Consider the following 20,048-nt stretch of genomic DNA (forward strand, 5'->3'; position numbering starts at 1 on the left):
GTTGTCAGGGTTCTCAAGTCAAACCCCATTTTAGCCTCCAGAATCCATGGAATTTCAGCATGGGGCTAAACATATCGGTATAAGCACACACCTAATGCCATGTCATTGTTGCCGCAACATATTTCTCTCCTATTGATTTAGTTTTCCTGCTGCTCCCCCTGTCAATGTGAAATGAAAGGGACACGATAGATTAAGATTGATTATTTTTGCAGAGACAAGTGTGAGCATTTTTCTTTCAGTGCCTCACCATGATTGATTGCTTTTAGTGACCCATTGTCTTGGGCGAGTGAAGGAGAAGGGAGTGTGTATACACTGCACATATAGGTGTTGAGCTTTTGAGGGAAGAATAAACGCATCAGTATAATTTTGAACTTGTTCTCCCTCCTCAGCTGAGATATGCATGCGCGCACGGTGTCGTACTCGCGTTTGATTGTCTTTACGTGCTCTCAGCTGCCTTTGTGCACGAGATGTATGAATATGAATCTGAGGTAGAGGCCAATACAAAGTGACATTGGAGTGGAGGAATCATGCTAAGTCTCCATCTGAAGCCTAGAACGTACTCTACCCTGCTGAAATGTGCTCCTTGGCTCTCAGAGTCTGGCACTTGTCCAACATCTGTGATTGTGTGTGTGAACACAAAAACACAGGGAGAGTCTTAATTATAACAAGGAAGCAGATATACAAGGACTGAGAGGAACGCAATAATCATGAGTAGGAAGGGGGGGGGGGTGGGGGTCAATGGACAGCTTTGAAAAGCTGTCAGCAGTGTATACCACCAGTGGAATATCTTCTTTTCTGCAGAAAAACCTGTCAGCTCTGTTTGTCAGAGCCCGATGACAACGTGCCCACACAGACAACGTTAGCACAACAGTTTCTTTCCTCTAGCACACTGAGAGCTGTTCTTTTCTAGGCTGTCCTTGCAGATTCCATCATGCCTCACCTTGCCCACACACAAATATTTCCTCATGAGAAACCTCCTCTGGGTTTGATTAAATGATGACGCCAACATGAAAGGGTGATTCAGGGGATTCTGACTCAGCCCTGGATTCACCTCTCTCACTGCCAACTCTCACTCCCTTTCTCTCACTCTCTCTCTCTCTCTCTCTCTGACCTTGCATCACTGTAAGTCACTTTCTCAATTTTTTTTTTTTTTTTTTTTAAAGAGCAAGTTACCGACACATATTTGAGTCAGCTAAATGACTTCCTGCATGTGAGCAGTGGCTCCCACTCCTGATGAAGACATCAGGTTTTGTTGTGGTTGGTGTAGTTGCGTCATTTTCCTGAGACAAATACACGGAAACCCCTGGAGGTATTTCCCAGACACTGCTGGAGCTGACAGTGATGTAATGGTAACTGCTGTGACGTGAACGGACAGAAAGTTCTTTCAAGATAAACCTGAAACTCTGCCGCGGGTTAAAATGTGTTTTCTGTTTTCATCATAAATGACTCTGTTTGTCTTTGAGCGTTCGATTGGCCAGCGAAATTCAGAGAGTAAATATGAGCAGAAAAGTGTCTGTTGCTGGGTGGGTGCACCAAAACAGACAAAGCAGGACAGAACTGCACTGAAAGGTTGAGACACAGCCAAAATGTTTTTGATACTGAGCAGATTGTGATAGCTCGGTCTGTGGTGAATATCAGGATTCGATTTGTGGTCCAGAAGGCATCTGTCTCTTGTAGCTTTTCTGAGTCACAGAAACGCTTGTGTCAAACTTACATACAGAGTTGCCATCAGCTATTAATGTCAAAGATTTCAATTTACTGACAAAAGGGTTTTTTTTTTTTTTTTTTTAGGATTTTTTTTAATTTTTTTTATTTTAGAAATGCAAGCAGGCTGATCTGAATCAGGACACCTCACATATTATACTAAGCCACTGCGATCCCTTACCCAAACAATTTCTTTTTCCTTTTAACAATGTCAAAGCACAGCCTCATCTTACTCAGCAAATGACACTGTATATATGTGTCCCTCAAAGGGTTTGCGCGTTTCATCAAGAGCCTGTTTGGCAGAAGTCATAAAGTGGCTGGCCTGTAAATCGAAGTGGCTTAATGTGGTTTGGACGCCATAGGAAGTGATTTTTATGACATTACACAGACGGCGTTTAGTTAAACTTGCGAGCTGCTCATGCTGTTGCACACTCACTCCACTCGTCTGCCTTAATCATTCCATGCCTGACCCCCACCATGACCACAGTAGTTACACATCATTCCCCCGACTGCGCTCCTACGGTTATTTAGGTCTGCCTCTGAGAGCTCGCTTTGATCCTGCCCCGTAAACCCCGTCCCCACCCCCTGCACATGACTGATGATTAAAGAGAGGGTCACAGAGTTTGATCGAGGAAGTTGTCTGTGTTTTGCAAATGCCTATGCATGTGTGTGAGTGTGCATTTGTGTCTATGGGGTTTTGAGCGGATGGTTTTTTCTAATAATAGCCTTTGGAAATCTGTCTCAGCAGACCAGACGGCCAGTGAAGGGAGATTTGCAGATATCAGATGAATACGCCCTTCCCAGTGGCACATTGTAAGAAGAAAAGAAATATCTCAACACTGATTCCATCGCGAGGAGTAGATGTACTTGGAGATGGATAGCCAGAACCGGAGCCACTGTGTTTTGTATGTGATTTTTAAATTGGGGACACTCCGAGGGCAGCACTGGAATGCAGTTTACACTATGATGTGGAAGCACTGATGCTCTTATATGGATTTATAGCAGGCAGGGGAGCTTTGAGCACAGAGAGGGAGGATTATTTCAAAGCTTTTTGTTGGCTTTGGAATGTAAAACGTTTGGATCACCCTCACCCCAAGTGAGGAGTGGAGGCCAAAAAGGTGCAAATGGGGAAATCTGTGGTGTTGATCTAAATGCATGCATACATGTGTATGTACCATGTATCTACACACACACACACACACACACACACACACACACACACACACACACACACACACACACACATATATTATGTGAAACAGATCTATATGGGTGCAGCAGATAGCACAACATGGACAACGAAATCAGATACCTCTGACTTGTATAGAATGGCAACTTTTGCATGCAGCTGCTCCCTAAATTTACAGCTGGAACACAGTCTGTACCACATGATCTGAAGCTGTTTAAAGTGTTGCCAAAGGATTCAGTGAAATAGACCATTAAAGTACATAATTTCAGGGTGCGCCATCTCCATGTGAGGTTCTGTGTATCCTTGTGTGTTTTGGCTTGGCTGCAATGTGTGGACAGAGGTATGATCAAATGTCCCAGCTACGTTGCACGGAGGTGTAGAAGTGGGGGGGGTGATGTGTGTTCATGTCTGACCTTATACTATTTCACTTGTGTGTGTGTTTGCTTGTGTGTATGCCTGACTGACAAGTTATGTACTTGCTCAGCTCCGTTGTGATGGAGCCACATTCACTGGCTGCACATCAAATTCACCACTCCCCCGGTCAGGCCTGATTCCTCTCTGTCTGTCTGCTCATCATCTCGTCAGCCTGACTCACACAGGTCCCCACCACAGATGCCTTGGCCCACTCTGCATGTGTGCGAGCATGTATGCATGAATAAGTGTGTGTCTGTGTGTGCACCGCCTGCTAGCCCTCAGCAGGGCTGCCAGTCAGTTTGTGACTACACTCCCACACATTTCAGTCTCCTGTACTTTCTCACCATTTCTCCCCCATGCCTTGTTTCCTTTTTTCCCGCCTGTCCTTTCACGGCCTTAAATATCCTGATGAAATCAATGATGTCCGTCTTCCTTCTCTCTTCATCTCGCCTTCATTGGCACTTTCTCCATTTTAGCTTCATCCATGTGGGTTGTTGTTTCTGATGAAGTGGAGGGATGGGAATTTAGGATTTGGATGAGGGCCGGACGCAAATGTGAGAGTGGTTCCTAGATCATTCTCAGGCCACGCCTCATGATGTAATGTCTGCCACAGAATGAACAACCCCTCTAAAGCTGTGAGACTCTGTATCTCTCTGTTTTGTTTTGTTTTGTTTGCGCCCCTCAACATTGCAACTGGAGCTGGTATTTTGGGGAAGTTGATGAAGATATAAATTTCTCTGTCAAGCAACTTTCTGAGTGCTACTTAGCTTTTCTTATTCATTCAGACACCTCCCATCATCCCTCTGCCGGCAGGTGTTGACTCCCATTGGAGATTGTGTTTCTGCTGCTGCTACAGAGTACACATAGACAGACAGGACCTTGTGCACACACACACTCACACTCACACACATACACTCAGAGCATTTTCTCTCTCCCTCTCTCTGTCTCAGTAATGCACTATCGACCTCTTCTCTACTTTGCAGACCTTGGGCTCTCCAGTGGCCTCAACCTGTTAAGTACACAGACACACACACATGCACGCTATGACCACGCTGACCTTTCAGCTCACAGAACGAGACTTGATTTCCAATATGGGTTTGTCTTACAGCACTCTGCTCCCTCCATCCTTCCTCCAGTCAGCGTTAATGAGATTAGCCTTGTGCGCCTGCTTCTGGCACGATGTTTTCTTTGTCTTTCTGTCCCTCTGTCACTTCTTCTCCTTTCATCTAACCTCTCTCACTCTCTCTGCTGTTACACCGGGGCTCTTTTCTGCGCCCCTCTGCAGTGTGCTAATTCACCAATTCACTTTATCAATCCCTCTCTTCGTGGTAGACCGTTCCCTTTGCTCTTAATCTAATCTCACTTATTTGTAGCCTTCCCTCTCTCCCCCACGGTCACTCCCTTTCTCTCTCAGCACAACACACCCTCCACTCCATGGCAACGCTAACACAATGCAATTTCCTGTATAACTGGGTAAACATAGCAGGGCTAAAGGAATCAGAGTGTGCTTAATGATGCACCACCATACCTGCTAGAAAACACAAACTCTGTCTCAGTGTTCTGTATCTTGTAATTCCAATGCCTCTGTTTACTTACCAATATGATGTATAACAGCTTTGTGTATGCTAAGATCGCTGCCATACACGTGGTGAGAGTTGTGACGGAAATCACGAGGGCACTGTGAACACACCTCACAAATTCCACAGCTCATGCCATTTGGCCATGCAGTTGACGTGACCTTTAAAAAAGAAAAAGGGAAAAAAAAAAGGAGCTCACTCCACGGAGGATTCAATTCTGAATTTGCTCAATATTTCTTTTTACGCCACACATGAAATGCCACCAGCGGCTTGCTCTCCACTTCATTTATCAAGGCTAAAAATTTTCAAATGCAAAAGAAGTTTATTGAAACCAAAAATGCTAGGTCGCTCCGGCTTCATGGCTCATTCATCCCCTCCAGCATTCCCAAATCTCATTAATCAGTGAAGGCCCCCACACGGGTTGAACCAGTAGTAGTATTTGCATGTTTGAGACAGAGAGAGAGAAGGAAAAGTAGGTTTCTTTTTAAAGCGTGGCCTCATCAGTAATTGTCTTACTTTTATATTTAGCTGCTATTATCTTGATGTGCTGAGTGGGAATTGATAGAGGGCGTGGAGGTGGAGCTGAATGAGATATGGTTAGAAATGACAATCAGGGCAAAACAATGACCTCACTCAGGAGCCCTTCACTTTGTGGCGGCGCCTCCTGGATGTTCCACTTGTCCATCCCTCTCTTCCTTTGCGCTTACCCCTGGTAGCAGGCGCCAGGCTGGCAGACTTTGTGTGTGTGTGTGTGTGTGTGTTTGAAACTGTACGTATGTTCAGTTGCAGAACAGGAAATTGTGGGCAACAGGAGTCTCCTGCATCTCCTGAATCCAGGGAGGTGGGAGCTGGGAAAGGGATGGAAATTTCTTGCTGTACATTGAACTGTCATCTCAATCATTTCGCTGCATTCTCACTGCAGGTAATATGGTAGTATGTGTTTGTTTTCTGCCAGGAGTGTATATTGGACGGGGGTGGAAGGGCATGTTTTGTGCCTTGGAGAGCAGGAGGAAAAACAACCAGACTCTATGAGGGCCAGCAGCCTATTTGGCCCAAGAGCTTCAGGTTGTTCCCCAGCCAGGCCTTGCTTGCCTACAGCAATATTTACGATCATTTTTTGGCAGGTGAGAGTAATTGAACAAGCATTTGTTATTTGGCAAATGAGCATCTGGCTGCCATGTCACACTCCAACAACGCCCCTTGTGTTGTAGTTTTTAACACTGCTAATTGGGCCACATTCAAACAGTGGTTGTAATGGGTTTTGAATGATCTGAGTGTTGCATCACTGGTGGAATGGTGACACTTTTAAACCTTCAATATGCATTTTGAATTTGAATTCTTAAATATTTGGTTGACTGTCACTCACCTGGATAGGAGATGACGAAATTGCATGAACAGCCATTCCCCAAAAACAATCTGCAGGATTGTGCTGAGAAAAGATGCTTGATCAACTTTTCCATTTCAAGAGTATGTCCTCTTAAGGAGAGGAGGAAGGAAGCTGTACCTGAATGAGAGCCTGGCATTATTCCCTTGTAGATTTTATGTATTAATAATGTGCTAGAAGCCCAGGGCACAATAGGGCTTTGCTTTTAGTCAACCATAATAGCCCAGGCCACCACACTAAAATGTGGAACAGTTTTGTGTTTTGTTTTTTTTTTTTTCCCCCATCATTTTCTTTTTAGTATTTTATTCCTGCCTTAATGTAACTTGACAATTACTGTAAGGGAAAAAGGCTGTTAGCTTTGGTGAAAAAACTGACCACAGCGTGTTGATTTCATTCCATATTTCTTATGTCTTTAGCACATTTTTTCACTCTGTTTTTTAATCAGCACAAAGGCAGACTTCAAGTTGATTGCAAGTGGCGTGCAATTATACTCTTGTATATCCTCTTTCTCCTCTGCTACACTCCCTTCTTATTCACTACCCTCCCCGCCTTTTCCAATCCAAAGTTATAAATGACAGCGAAGAAATAAAACCATCGAAAGCTTCTCACTGAGCTAATACAGGAAAACGATTGTGAGCATTCGTTAACAGAACATGGGCTTAAATTAAATGGTACATTTTATGAGAGCTCTGTAAATCACACAACTCGGCTCCACGCATGTAAAAACACAAGCTTCGGTTTAAATGCGATGTGGGGTGCAATTACAGGTATTTTCAGTGATGGTACCTTATTTCTTGGAAAGGTGCTGGTGGCAAATGGAAAAAGTCTTAAATGGTCTCTGCCAGTCAGCCAGAAGTGAAATATTTTTTGACCCAGTGTGTTGTTAAAAAGAGCCTGGTACCTCACAGTGCGGGTGTGTTTCTGCTGTTGTTTCAGTGAATTGGCTGTTGTATCAGAAGTTGTGTTCAAGAAACAGCGCCTTGAGGACAGCGTGTCACTGTGCTTGCGAAGCCATCAGGCTGTGTGGGCAAACGGGGCCAAGAGCAACAACTGACCCACACAGAGCTCACAAAGAACAAGACACACACACTTTCTCTTATTCACCACAGTTCAAGAGGAGCGTGGTTTTGTACTGAAATGCTTTTTCGCGTGGAGCCCCACATCAGCTGCAACTGTCCGTCCTCTGCTCCCTGTACCCATTGTGCTGCTCTTTTCTTGCTTTTTTGAATCTGTGTGTCTTGGTAAGTATGGCCCAGGGTCATGAAAGCCCCACATTGTTCTCACCCCTCGGGTGCTGATTTCATGTAACAGGTGCATTTCTACGGGTGGGGTAGAATTTGAGCTTTTTATTAAACCGAGTGAATCAGCCAGGAGCTGTGCTGCTGTGGCGGATGGGCACATGCACGCACCTTACATCTCATTTAGATGCCAAGAAAATCAAGCAGCGTCAATACTAAGCGGAGCATGGCTGGCTAGTATCAAGACAGGGTGTGTCACGTATGGCTGGGTGTCCAAGTTACCAACCTGTCCTGTGATAAGTGAGGCGGTTAAGCTCAATACTGCGGGTACTGTCTTTTCCAAGAGAGGTTTGGCAAGATGCAAAGTTGATACAGGAATGGCTCATTTCTACATATGGCTGCTATCTCTGGAGAATTAACGGCCACTTACTGATATGCTAGCAAAAATTCTTGGTCAGAAGCCATCTGGGAAAACAGCTTCATTAACGTCAGCATTTTCAACCTCATGCAACAAAGCGGTTGCTACTTATTAAGAGTTTGAGTCGGCACATGTGAAATGAATAAAGGAAACATGTTGGTAAAATAAAGGCCAGCTGTCGGTATCCATCATTTCCACCTGCTTTATGCCTTTTTGTGACACAAAGGTAAAGTCCAGCTTAAGTTTATATCCGGACGCAATAGGTCACAGCCAGACACAAAGTAAAATGTCAGTCAGAAACACCTTCTTCTCGGGAAGCACGTGCACTTGAAGTAGCGCTGTAGGCTACGAGGAAGGGATAAATACAGATTAGAATCCAACTTGAAATGTTTCACATGAATGGCCCCGTTTCAAGGTGTCCTCTCAGGTCATAGCGTGTCCATGGATATCTAGCCTTCTTTTCCCTCCTTTCCTCCTTCACTCCTCCCCTCCTGCTGAGTCTGTGGCAGGTTAATAAAATAAACATAGATCCACCAGAGGCAGTTGCAGGCATGTCGGGCTCCCTTAGCTGTCATCAGCCGTGTGTGTGTGTGTGTGTGTGTATATCTATATGTGTATGTGTGTGTGTCTCTCAGAGAGAGAGAGATATTTGATGCATGTGTGAGTCTGTTCCCAACACAGACTGTCACTTTTGGCTGGGGCTTGTCTGTCAAAGCCTTCTCTGTTAGCAACACTACCAAGGCACAGTGTAGCCCATATGGGGCCGGGCATTAGTTTAGGACACTGTGTGCTGGTCCAGTTAATGGCTGTTCATCTGAGTTCATCAGTGTAATTCTCTATTTGCTGATTAAGCGGTGCATCTTCTTGTGGGAAAACAGTGTATCCCTGTCATTTAACAGCACCAGTTCCGGGCCATTTACTGTATATTGTTTGCTGTGTATTTTATAAATGTTACTGCTGTGTATTTTATAATGTTATGCTTGATCCACATCTGCGGTAGGAAGTGAAGAATTTCCCGCAGAATATGCCAAATATTTTCTCATTCCAGCTTCTTAAATGTTGATTTTCTTGGCTTTTTGTAATGTCAAATTTAATATCAGCTGTTTGGACTGACAAAACTAGAACACAAGATGTCACCCTGGGAATTTTTCAATTTGCTTTATTTCTTCAGACAAAATGAGTAATTGTTTATTTGAGAAATGGATTGGTAGACTCCGCTCAGTAATGAGTGCGTGTTAGTTGCAGCCCCGGTGTGTGCAGTTTTGCTCTGCACTGAGGATTTGGGGTAAATTGATCTAATTTTACTGTACATAGCTCCTCACTCTCTTTGGAGATTAACCATCCAGAGACTGGTGAGGATTTTAAAGAGTAGCGACATGTGTGTGGGCCCTTGTCCTCTAAAGGCTTTGTGGTGTAGGCCAAGCACAACACAGCTGCCCACCCACCCAATCTGCCTCTCTCTCTCTCTCTCTCTCTCTCTCTCTCTCTCTCTCTCTCTCTCTCTCTCGCACACATACACACACACACCACATCACACTCTTCCTCTTTGAAGTTTGTCCCAGTCCAGTAGAGTGGTGCAGGGTCAGGGTGGAGAGGAGGATTAACGAGGCCTCCGGTTTAGATGGATGAAAGGATGGTGGGATGAATGGTCTTTATGAAGTGTTAGATGAGAGGAGGGAAGGCCAGGTGATGACAGTCGGTAGACTTTGGTTCTAAAGCAGACACGGTGATAGAGAGCCCAGATCTGAGGTTTAGATTAAAGCCAGGATCAATCCTAACAGCACTGATATCAGCACAGGACCTGATGCTCTTCTCTGTGGTAAAACTTACAGTGGCATTTAAAGTCTCTGCTTCACCTCTGGCTGCCGGTTGATGTCACAGATTTAATTGTATGGTAGAAAATAATCTAAATGTGAGGGCAACTTTTGTCTGTTGTGTTTATTATTCAGTTGGCCGGGATATAAGTCAGATGTGTCATGCCACCAAAAGGGGAAAAAATAAAGAATTTGGATTTGATCAGGTTTTCACAGATTCCTTCTCCGTTGAGCTGCCTGCTTGGGCCTTTTAAACTTCCTCTGATTGTGTTTTTCATCAAAAATAATATGCAAATTGCAGACTGAACTGACGTGAGCTTGCATTCAGCTGCAGCACTTTGTAGTGGCTGCAGCACACGGCATTAAACAGACAGTGATTGATCTATGGTATGATTGTTTATTTTGCCTTGCTGTCAGTGATGGATGAAGATTTGCACACGTTTGAAAAGTCTGTTTGAAATATTGTGCGTGTGTGTGTGTGGGTGGGGGTGTTAAAATCAACTTCCCCAAGGAGAAATGCCACTGGGGCTATGGGATGGCCTGCCGTCATAGCTTCACCGTGTCTCAAATTAAATGTCCCCCATGGTGCAGTGCTAAATCAGCACTCACCTTTTTAATGACTCTGTAACATTGTAAATGGGTATTTTCCTTGCGGTGTAAATTGTTCAAGTGTCAAGGAAACCAGCTGAGTGTGTGGACGGCACACATGCAGAGGACTTCAGGTTATTTTCAATCTCTGTATGTTTCCAACTTTTTAGAAATTCACAGTAACGGCAGTCAGCCCTTAGACTGACTGTGGCCTCGCGTCTCATTTAAATAACAGGCTTCAGGCTAATCAAAGTTTCCCTACGACACCGTTGTCTTTGCTGGCAGTGCTGCAGCATTTCAAACACTTCAGCTGCAAATGTGTGACACGTCTCTTTGAAATTCCAAATCTATTGATATTCAGTGAATTCCTTCATCCCTACAGAGCGCTGCAGACAAAACTTCCCTGTCCACAGATGATAGCCTCCGAGCAGCAAGACATTTCTAACACCCTCTTCAGTTACCACCCCCCCAACCCCCCCCCCCAAGAGGCCAAAAAGGAACCAGGGTGAATGAATGGAAAGGGGAACTCGAGACACAATACCTACCTGTCCTCCCTCCCTCCCTCCCTTCCTCCCACCAACTCCCCTGCGACACCCCTTTTTTTTTTCCTCTTTTCTTTTTCTCTGGCAGAAACTGTCTGACTCCTCCAGTTGCTTTCACACAGCCAGATGGCTCGATCGGGAGTTTCTCCAACCCAGACTCAAAACAAAATCAAACCCCAAATCCTCCCTCTTCCCTGTACTAGTATATTTCTTTTTTTTCCTCCTCAAATTTTACTCATAACAGATGCCTTGCTTTTCAGCCAGTTTTTGCAAACCATGGAAACCAGGCTTCCCCTTTCTCACATCTTGTTTCTCCCTTTTCAAAAACGTTCCTTTTCATGAGCCAAAACATATCTCTGAATCCAAGCTCATTTGAAAACAAAAGGGAGATGGTTTGCTTCTGTGTGCTGATCTCTTTTGTAGCACAGATAACTTAAGCACATTTCCTATCATTAGTTGATGTTCATCATGTTCAGGTTGAGGTTCAGATTGAGGTGAGCTCGTTCGCAGCTGTGAGCTAAAGTTGTAACACATGCCGTCGAGTAGCTCAGAATTGTATCGTTCAGAGCGACGCGTCCTAATTGGTTTCCAATGTGCCGAATGTTTGCTGTCGCAATGACCAAGTCTGGCTTAGAAAGGCAATTTTATAGTGCAACTTGCTGGAAATGAAAGAAGTGAAAGAATAGCCTTTTAAAACAGTCTTTTAAAAGCTTTAAAGATTAGAAGAAATGATCCAAAACATCATGGCTGTGCAGTTCCAACTTAATTTGACGTGCAAGATACTTGATGTGATGTTGAGCCAAGAAAACCAGAGTTCCCATTTCACCTTTCAGTTTTAAATTAGAACCATGTGACCATAACCTCTTGTGGGCAGAGGATTTGCTCCCCATAGGCAACTGAAGAAAGGAACCTCTTTCTTTTCTCTGTGTGGGTCTTCCACTGCACTTTGTCATGTAAAGAGGCCCTTATCTGGCTCTGGTCGGGGGTAAAGAGGCCAGAGAGGAATAGTATGTTGGATCCCTGGGGCCAGCACAGATCCAGGCATGGTAAATAAGTGACTGTGATTGATGGGTCCTTTCAGCAGAACGGCTCAGGCCTGCCCACTGAAGTGTCTGCCAGGAGGTCAACTTTGACCCCCTCTGGCCACCTGCTTGCCCCTGACCCTTGACCTTTGGCTGGACTTCTCTGCTGAAAAGCCCAGGACACTCCCTGATAAGAAACTTGGTGGTTATCTTACAAGTAAACATTTGTGCGTGTTTCTCCATTTATCGAATGACGGGGTACTGAACATCGTATGATACTATAATAACTGAAATCTGCACTCTCATGTTTATCCTCTCCTCCCCCGTCTACTTCAAAGCTAAACTGCCTTTTATTTTTTTTAACCCACGACTTTAAATACCCGCATGACCCAATTTTACTGCTAAAAACTAATCCATCTCATTGAATGTTTCAGCTAATGATTTCTCATTTGGCCAGCACACCCCACCTAGTGTGCTGCAATTTCCACCACGTCCTCTCGCTTTATGCTGTGCGCCCCGAGTGATACATTTGTTTCACAGTGTCTCATGAATGGTTGGCCAACAATGACAATTTAATGGACACAACGAGAGCTGGGAAGTGTAGCGATTTCACGAAGCCTGATTTAATTCCCCTCATTTGGGCTAAATTGGGCCACAGTGTCGGGATAAATAAACAGATGCATCTGGACTGCAATAAAGCGAGTCAAACACTGAAAGGGTGTGTGAATAAGAGGTAGTGATGTAAAGGTTGCTCTTTTTCCATTCAGCTGTGAGTGGTTATAGATTTATTATAGTGCTTGTCTAGCACTTTGCTTGTGGACTAGCTTAGCCTTTTGAATGGTGCAGTAAATAAAATGATTTTAGGTGTTGGTGTGGATTTGCTCGTGAGAATGCTTATATGTTGTAGTCTGCAGTTGAGTCTGAGTCTTAAATTAGATGCCATTGCAAATTTCTAGAAAGATTGAAGTTTTACAGTTATTTATATTGGTGTTATTGTTATCACCTTAAATATACTGGTCAAATTCTGACACTTCTTTAAGATTTTGCACACCACACAGATACTTTCTGAAAAGGAAATGTAACTAAGAGGGCATGGGGAGCTCATCATTGCCGGTTTCTAAGAAGAATAGATTGTGTACGTGACAGGGATTGTGGAGGCTATGAAGCAGCCATTTTGTTGAAAAAAACACAGGCGCGTGTGTGTTTGCACGTGCAAATCTGGCAGAAAACCTACTGATCTGCGCAGAAGTGTGTAATGTGTTTTGTTTTGAACTTAAGGCGACACGTGAGAAGGCAGAATTGGGACTTTACGTCAAAGTGCGCGTACGTGCGTATACTCATGTACTTCGAGACACAATGAGCCACATGAAACAAAAGAGCATTACAACACACAAACAGACACACTCCCTCTCAGTCCTCTCTTCCCTTTGATATTGAATTACCTCAATGAGCAGGAGAGGCAACAAAGTAATAACAGGCCTTTACTATTGACCCTCCCTAGTGTGTCCCCATAGTTCCTCCCTGAATAACTCTGCTGACATCAGCTCCCCAACATGTAATGCAAGCCTGTGTGTGCACATGGAGCCTCATTTCCATAAGGAAAATAGTTATGTAGACTTGCAGCCAGAGGATAATTATTTGCTTTGTTAAATTTTGATAATTAAGTTGTCACCCAAGTGATATTTGTGGCTTGTTCACAACAGTTTGATTCATTTTTCTCCCCCTGTTTAGCAATGGGAGACTGCAAAATAATTGTGTTGTCTATGAAATAATAGTTATGTTGTCTAATTATTGCTTTGTTGGAATAGTCTCATTTGTCTGGCAAGTTACATGAAAAATTGCAGAGACTATTGTGAATAGCATGCCATCAACAGCACTTTCAAAAGCCAGTTCAGTCAAAAAAAAAAAAAAAAAAAATCCACTTAACACATTCTGAATTAGCTGAGTGTGTGTCCCTGGTTGCAGACGTTCAGCTTTCTTGGTGGATGAGGTAAATTTAGAAGGCAGATATATTCCTGTTTGCTGCAACTGAAAAGGATGATGTGTGGGAGGTACAGTTTCCTGGCTTTTGACTCAGATTTTGATTCATACGTACGCTACACTCGAAGGCATATAATTAGCAAACCCATGACTGTTCATGTGCGCGTACACATGCAGACAGCACTGCATAGCTTGATGAGGATGGATATGCACCACTGTGTCATGACTGTGTGTATATGTGCACATAACAGTACTTAGCCTGCCTGTAATGATCCAGACTAGCACTTGTCTGCTAGCTTGGACTTTGAAGTCGTCCAGTGACAGCCCTGTGTATCTATGCGTGTATATATGTGCGCACAGTGCAGATGTAGAGCGCTGTGTTTTGATTTGCTTGTTAGTAAGATTGTGAGCCAGAGAGAGACTTGACCTTACATGGGCCGTACAAGCTATTCTATTGTTGCTGTCATCAGCCCCAGTCATGCTTGGGGGAAAATGGGTCTCTGCTTTGAAAGGAAGTTGTAGTAAAGCTTATTCCTATGTTACACTGATTGACTAACTAGTTTGCAACGTCACGGTACAAGACATTAGCAGTATCAGTTCCCCAAAACAGATGAGGTATATTAACTTTTATACCTGAGGTATAGTAATTTTTCACTTTGGAGGAATACTTTCTCAGTTTCGATAATTTATCATATCTCTGAACGTGGTCAGATGCTAAACCAGATAGTCAAAGAAAACTGTCCTTTTGGCTGGGATGATCTTTATCTAGCTGCATGTAGACTCATATGTATACACACATTAATGCTCACAGATGCACGCACAAAGTTGGACTAACCCACAATCGAATTACCCACAAGTGTGCAGACATAGCAGGGCCAACAGAGGGCATCTCGGGACACAGACAAAGTGATCTGCCCCACCTTTAGCCTGGCTAGTTGTCGCCCGCGTGCCCTCACAAGCAGTCTGCCAACAGGCCAGTTAATATTGCCACCAGCTGCAAAGGGGGTGATGTCAACCAATGCCAACCGGCACCAGGCCCAGAGCGGCCACACAGGAGCCACTGTGTGACCGCCTCGCTTCTGTGCCTCTCTTCTCTTCTCCTCTCCTCCCCTCCCCCTCCCTTCTCTTCATGAAATCCTAGTATAAAATGTCACTATGTACATGTCTGCGCATGAAGCAGTGTGAATACAAGGATCCAGGCCATTTTAGGGCAGCCATCAATCTCTGTAAACAACACTGGGTACTATATTGGCTGCATGCATGTGTGAGAGAAAGAGGTAGTGGAGGATACAGAAATGGAGTGGTGCATTACGAGCTAACAGACAGTCCTTCTCTTTCTTGTCAGTTGTATGAGCCTCACCGTAGCTCTTTCCTGTCATGTCATCAATCTCACATGCATTTAGGTAAAACCACACTGAGACACAGGGAGAAACAGCGCCACATGCTACTGCTGTTGTGGAGGCTGAAGTGGGCTGAAATACAGGTGAAAGGCGATTTAAAAAGGGAAATATCAACCAATGTACACTACCAGTCAAAAGTTTGGGCACACTTTCCCATTCATTGGAATGTGTCATTGACATTTCATCAGCCCACAGTGTTTGATGTGGCTATTTATGCCGGACCGAGTGAACTGGAATGTAGCAGTGAGGTTAGGCCAACAAATGATAAACCACAAAGATCACCTTATGTATTCCTCTATTTAACTAACATTTTTTATTAGACATCTGGTCTGGCGTTGGAGGGTGTTGTATCATCATTTGATCAAATGTCACACTTACGTAGACTGAAACTTTAATTAAACTTTCTGTATTGTGGTTGCCATAAAAAGTCTTCAGAATTATTATTTTCTTATAATTTATCGACTAAACTGGGTTGTCTGATGAACAAAGACCTTTGAAATTGATATCAAAACCCCTGAAATTCATTCATCTTCTACCACCGTTTCCGGGCGGCGGGGGCTGTTGGAGCGCCCTGGATAGGTCACCAGTCCCAAACAAGAGTACCTGGTGGAAACCCAGTTGCTCAGAAAGTCCCCAGGATCGAGGATGATTATTGTGAGGCAACAGCGCCAACCACTATGCCGGCGTGCTGTCCAACCCCCGAAATGTTTCTTTTCAGGATTCCTGCATGGTTATTGCCACACTCTGCTACTAAACATAAGTTTGCAAAATCTTGAAATCTTAGCGTTGCTCATTTTTAAACATGCCGTCTGTGTCTGTGCTTGTTTGGATGGAGTGTGTGAGAGAGATGCAGAGCTGGGCGATATGGAGAAAGCGGTTGTTTTGTGGGTACCTACTGAATCCGCAGCCCTGGCCAGGGCTGCTGCTAGATTTCTGATTTCTTTCACACAGACACACACATGGGTGCTTATCGATCTTTTAAGGACTTAATCTCACTCCTAAAGAGACGCATCGCTCGCTCTATCCAAAGATGATTGCATTGTGATTGAACTTCTTTTGTTTGGAGGAAGGTGGAAGGGCTGCCTGTGTTTCTTCTCTTCTGCATTGAATCTAAACAGAGCTACGATCATGAAGAGCAGGAAACGTCTCCAAAGTGGTTCATGTTTTCACAGACGAACTCATTTGACTTGATCCAAGTTGTACTTGCTCCCAGTACGCTGCTCCGTTACCTTTTACTTGTATGGGGAAGCGGTGGCTCTTCTTCTTTTCACACACACTGTATCTTTTTATGTCCTGGTAGTAGAATGGCGACTTAATGAGTCTTTTTGGTAAAACAGCTTGTCTGTGCTTGTGCGAAATTCTGCAATGTAATGAGTTCAAAGCCTCGGGCTATGTGTCGTTGTTATTGTTGTAGTATAAGTGTGCCGGTGTGCATGTGTATGCTGGCAGTTGTGTGCTCTTCCTGACTGATTGTTTACAGACTTGCCTAACTGGATTCCAGATGTAATCCTACAGTCAGTCTGATGAATCTGACAATCCAAGGCTAACAGGGAGACTCTATAGATGTCCCCCTCAGGCATCACCCTTACAGCAGCTTGCTTCCATACAAATGGCATCTTCCTGCAGTAGCAGATGTATGCTGCATAAACTGACCAGAGGCGCCTGCTTCTCTGTACAGTCGTACATGCCTGCTAGCCTGCAGGCTGTTCCTGTCAGACGAGGCACAAGGCTAATAAGGTTACTCTGTTTCCTGTTTCGGCTTTCCTGTCCCCTCTTTGTGTTTGTGGGAGAGCTTCAGTTGTGTGCCGCAACATATCTACACACTACAACATCCCTTGCATAGGCTGCGCTTCAAAATCTTTTTTTTTTTTTTGGGGGGGGGGGGGGGGAGTATGGATGTACAGTGCCGAGCGTGCCTTGTCAGGTCTGGTAGGATGTAGAGGTGTTCCAGTCATACGATAGGACAGACGCACTCCTGCAGAATATGTCAAGTGTTGCTTCATATATGGGCCACTGTTGGCAGCTGCTGCAGCACAACATCTGGTTATATATCACTGCTGTTGCATGAAATGAAGTGAAGAAGTCAAGTTGTGTGGTTGTTTTTTTTTTTTTTTTACTTGAAACCATTACAAGAATGGAATGGTGCTTATAATTTGTGGAATAAGATCATTTTTTGTTCATTTGTGTATGATAAGAAAATGGGCGGCGCTGCTCCTTGTTGTGTCCATTAATGTCACAGAAAATTCACTTGGCAACAGTGGTATTTCCTGCATACTCTGCTGTCTTTACACTGTTCAGATCAAACGCATCACTTCAAACTTCCACTCTCATGGAAAGATTTTTAAGATCTCTACAGACTCACACTGTCTGGTCACATATTTCCTCTGTTGAAGAAAACTCAGTGACTCTAAAGAAGGTGTCTTATTGCTGTTGATTTTTGAGGTCTAACACTGTGTTTGTAGAGCAGCACAGCTGGTGTGTGCAGGTTCGAAGGTTAGAAATACAGTTTTGTCAAGAGAGGTCAAGGCTCCTGAGGAAATATTCGGGAAGAATGGGAGACACTACTACTTAGACCTTGATGAATCGCGGCATGTTGGGGAGAATTGTCGATCAACTTGGTGTGTGTTACCATGGGTGGTGAGGTCGTGTGTGTGTTTGTGTGTGAGAGAGAGACTGGGAATGAGCTTGTGGTGGTCGGAAATGAGTCAAACCTCTGGTCAGCGGCAAGTAGCCAAAGTGAAAACGATACGGTGACAGTTGGAGGGTAAGTGTGGTTCACAAAGCTGTTATTATTGAAGGGGAGCCATTTGTTATGCAACCTGTCCAATAAGCGAACACACACACACGAGTTGCTTTATGCTTTATTTTAACACGCAGTTCTATCTTGAGACGTGTATTTTAGTCTTTTGTGAGACTAGCGGTCTAAACCTGTCAAATTTAACTGTAGAAAATGAAGAATTTTCCTCAGCTGAGCCTTAAAAACCAAGGCAATAAGGCTGTGAAGCTGACAGAGGCACCACTGCAAAGCTATCACCACACTGTCACCTTAGCATTTCTCTTCAAATTCCCAAAACAACAGTTCCACCGCGCTGTCGTGGCTTTGTGGCCCTGACTGATTAACAGGGAAGTTGCTCTGAGCTCAGGCTTCTTACGGACTAACTCCTCTGGTGCTTTTTTTGCCATCCAGTGAGACCAGAAGCAAACCTTAAACTCCTTCAACATACTGAGATAATCTGTCAACAGTGCTACAAATGCAGTCAATATTACAGCGACATGATAAACAAACTAGCCGCACGGATTTGAAAGGCTGTTGCTTTGTTTTTGTCCTAATTATTCTGGGTTCCACTCTTGTCTGTTACTGTTTCATAGGTTTTTAACTCCACAAATTGACATTGCCCTGTTTTAAATGCATCTCAAAGTTAATGGCTCATGTAAGCAATTGATTACACTTAAGCCATGAAGTTAATGTGGTGTGTTTGTGGCGAAGCATTCATGTTGTAGTTGAAAGGTCAGACAGCTGGTGCACCTATGAGACAGCAAATCCAAATTGTTGCGTTTGATTTCATTTATTCTAAATTAAACTGGTAAGACAAGCATGCGGGAGAATATTTTAGTTGGCGTGGGCTGAGAGAGCAAGAAAGAGAGAGAGAGAGGTGAAGGGTCAGAACAGGGGTCAGTTGGTCACATAGCCAGTGTGGGTGGGCAACCCAGTCAATTTAAATCCTTTATTATGCAGCCAGCTGGGCCTGTTTTTCTCTCTCTCTGTCTCATACACACACACACACGCACACACACAGATACCCGTAAATGTGTAAAAATTTGTGTCTTTCAGTCCAAATACACTTGGTCACATTCAGTCTTTAAAGCACGCCCTCATTCTCTCTCTCTCTCTCTCTCTCTCTCTCTCTCTGTCTCTGCTCTACTTTTACCACGCTGATGGCGTTTCATGCTTGACAGGGCTGAATGGCGCTGGCAGTCTGTCACTTGCGCAAACTCGCATAGATAGACGGTGCAGGCATGCGTGTGTGTGTGTGTGTGTGTGCAAATGCAGACAGCTGATATGATTGACAGTGCAGGCACGTTTATGTGTGACTGTCTGAGACACAAAGCTCAGCAGGAGAGAGCATCATGGCCAGGTTATAAATAGAGGTCATTGTTCTGAGGAGAAACATTTCGTGTACAGAGGGGAAAAGGTATAACGTGGACGTGAAACGAGGTGTGGTATCCAAAAAGCATGAGCTGCTTGCATTGTTATATTTTTATGTTCTCTTTCTCAGTTGTTACATGAGGAAGTTCAGCCTTTATGCTTACAGGAAATTTACTGTTCAGCCTGTTTACAGGATGATAGAAGGTATGTTCAGCCCATGTGGCATTTCTCTCCTTCCCTGCAGATGGAAATGCTCTGTAGCTGTTCTGCTGGGGTTATCCCAGCATGGCTAGTCTGAAGGGGAGGCCCTGTGGCTGCACATACACACATACATTCCGATGTAGTGAGCGCTTGGTGTAATGAGGCGATTATACGGGGCCTCTTGTCCCCGGCAACCCCACAAACCCTTTTCTTTTTCGCTTGTTCTGTGAGACAAGCATCCGGTCTACTTGAGGCTAAAAGGGATACAGAGACCAGGATGTAGTTTGGATTGGAATGCGAAATCGAGTGAGTTGGCCTTATTTTACCTCCACGTCGTGGCAAATCATGCTGGTGTTAGAGCTGCTAAAAAGCATTTGTCACATGTTGTTGCTCGCTGGCAGGGTGGTTTCTGTGGAGCAGTGGCCATCAG

At 44.2% G+C, this 20,048-nt stretch overlaps 1 protein-coding gene across 3 annotated transcripts in view; it reads left to right on the top strand.

Moving 5' to 3' along the window:
• jarid2b (jumonji and AT-rich interaction domain containing 2b) overlaps window positions 1-20,048 on the top strand; it is a 95,874-nt gene that overhangs the window by 20,761 nt on the left and 55,065 nt on the right. Inside the window, exon 2 of one of the 3 annotated variants that reach the window (XM_029513576.1) lies at window positions 2,453-2,609. The exons of the other annotated variants lie outside the window; for them this stretch is intronic. The gene's annotated coding sequence lies outside the window, so the exon portion shown is untranslated. The remainder of the gene's footprint in view (window positions 1-2,452; window positions 2,610-20,048) is intronic. 3 annotated transcript variants of the gene reach the window in all.

The sequence above is a fragment of the Echeneis naucrates genome, chromosome 11 (assembly GCF_900963305.1).
Source record: "Echeneis naucrates chromosome 11, fEcheNa1.1, whole genome shotgun sequence".
Lineage (NCBI taxonomy): Eukaryota > Metazoa > Chordata > Actinopteri > Carangiformes > Echeneidae > Echeneis > Echeneis naucrates.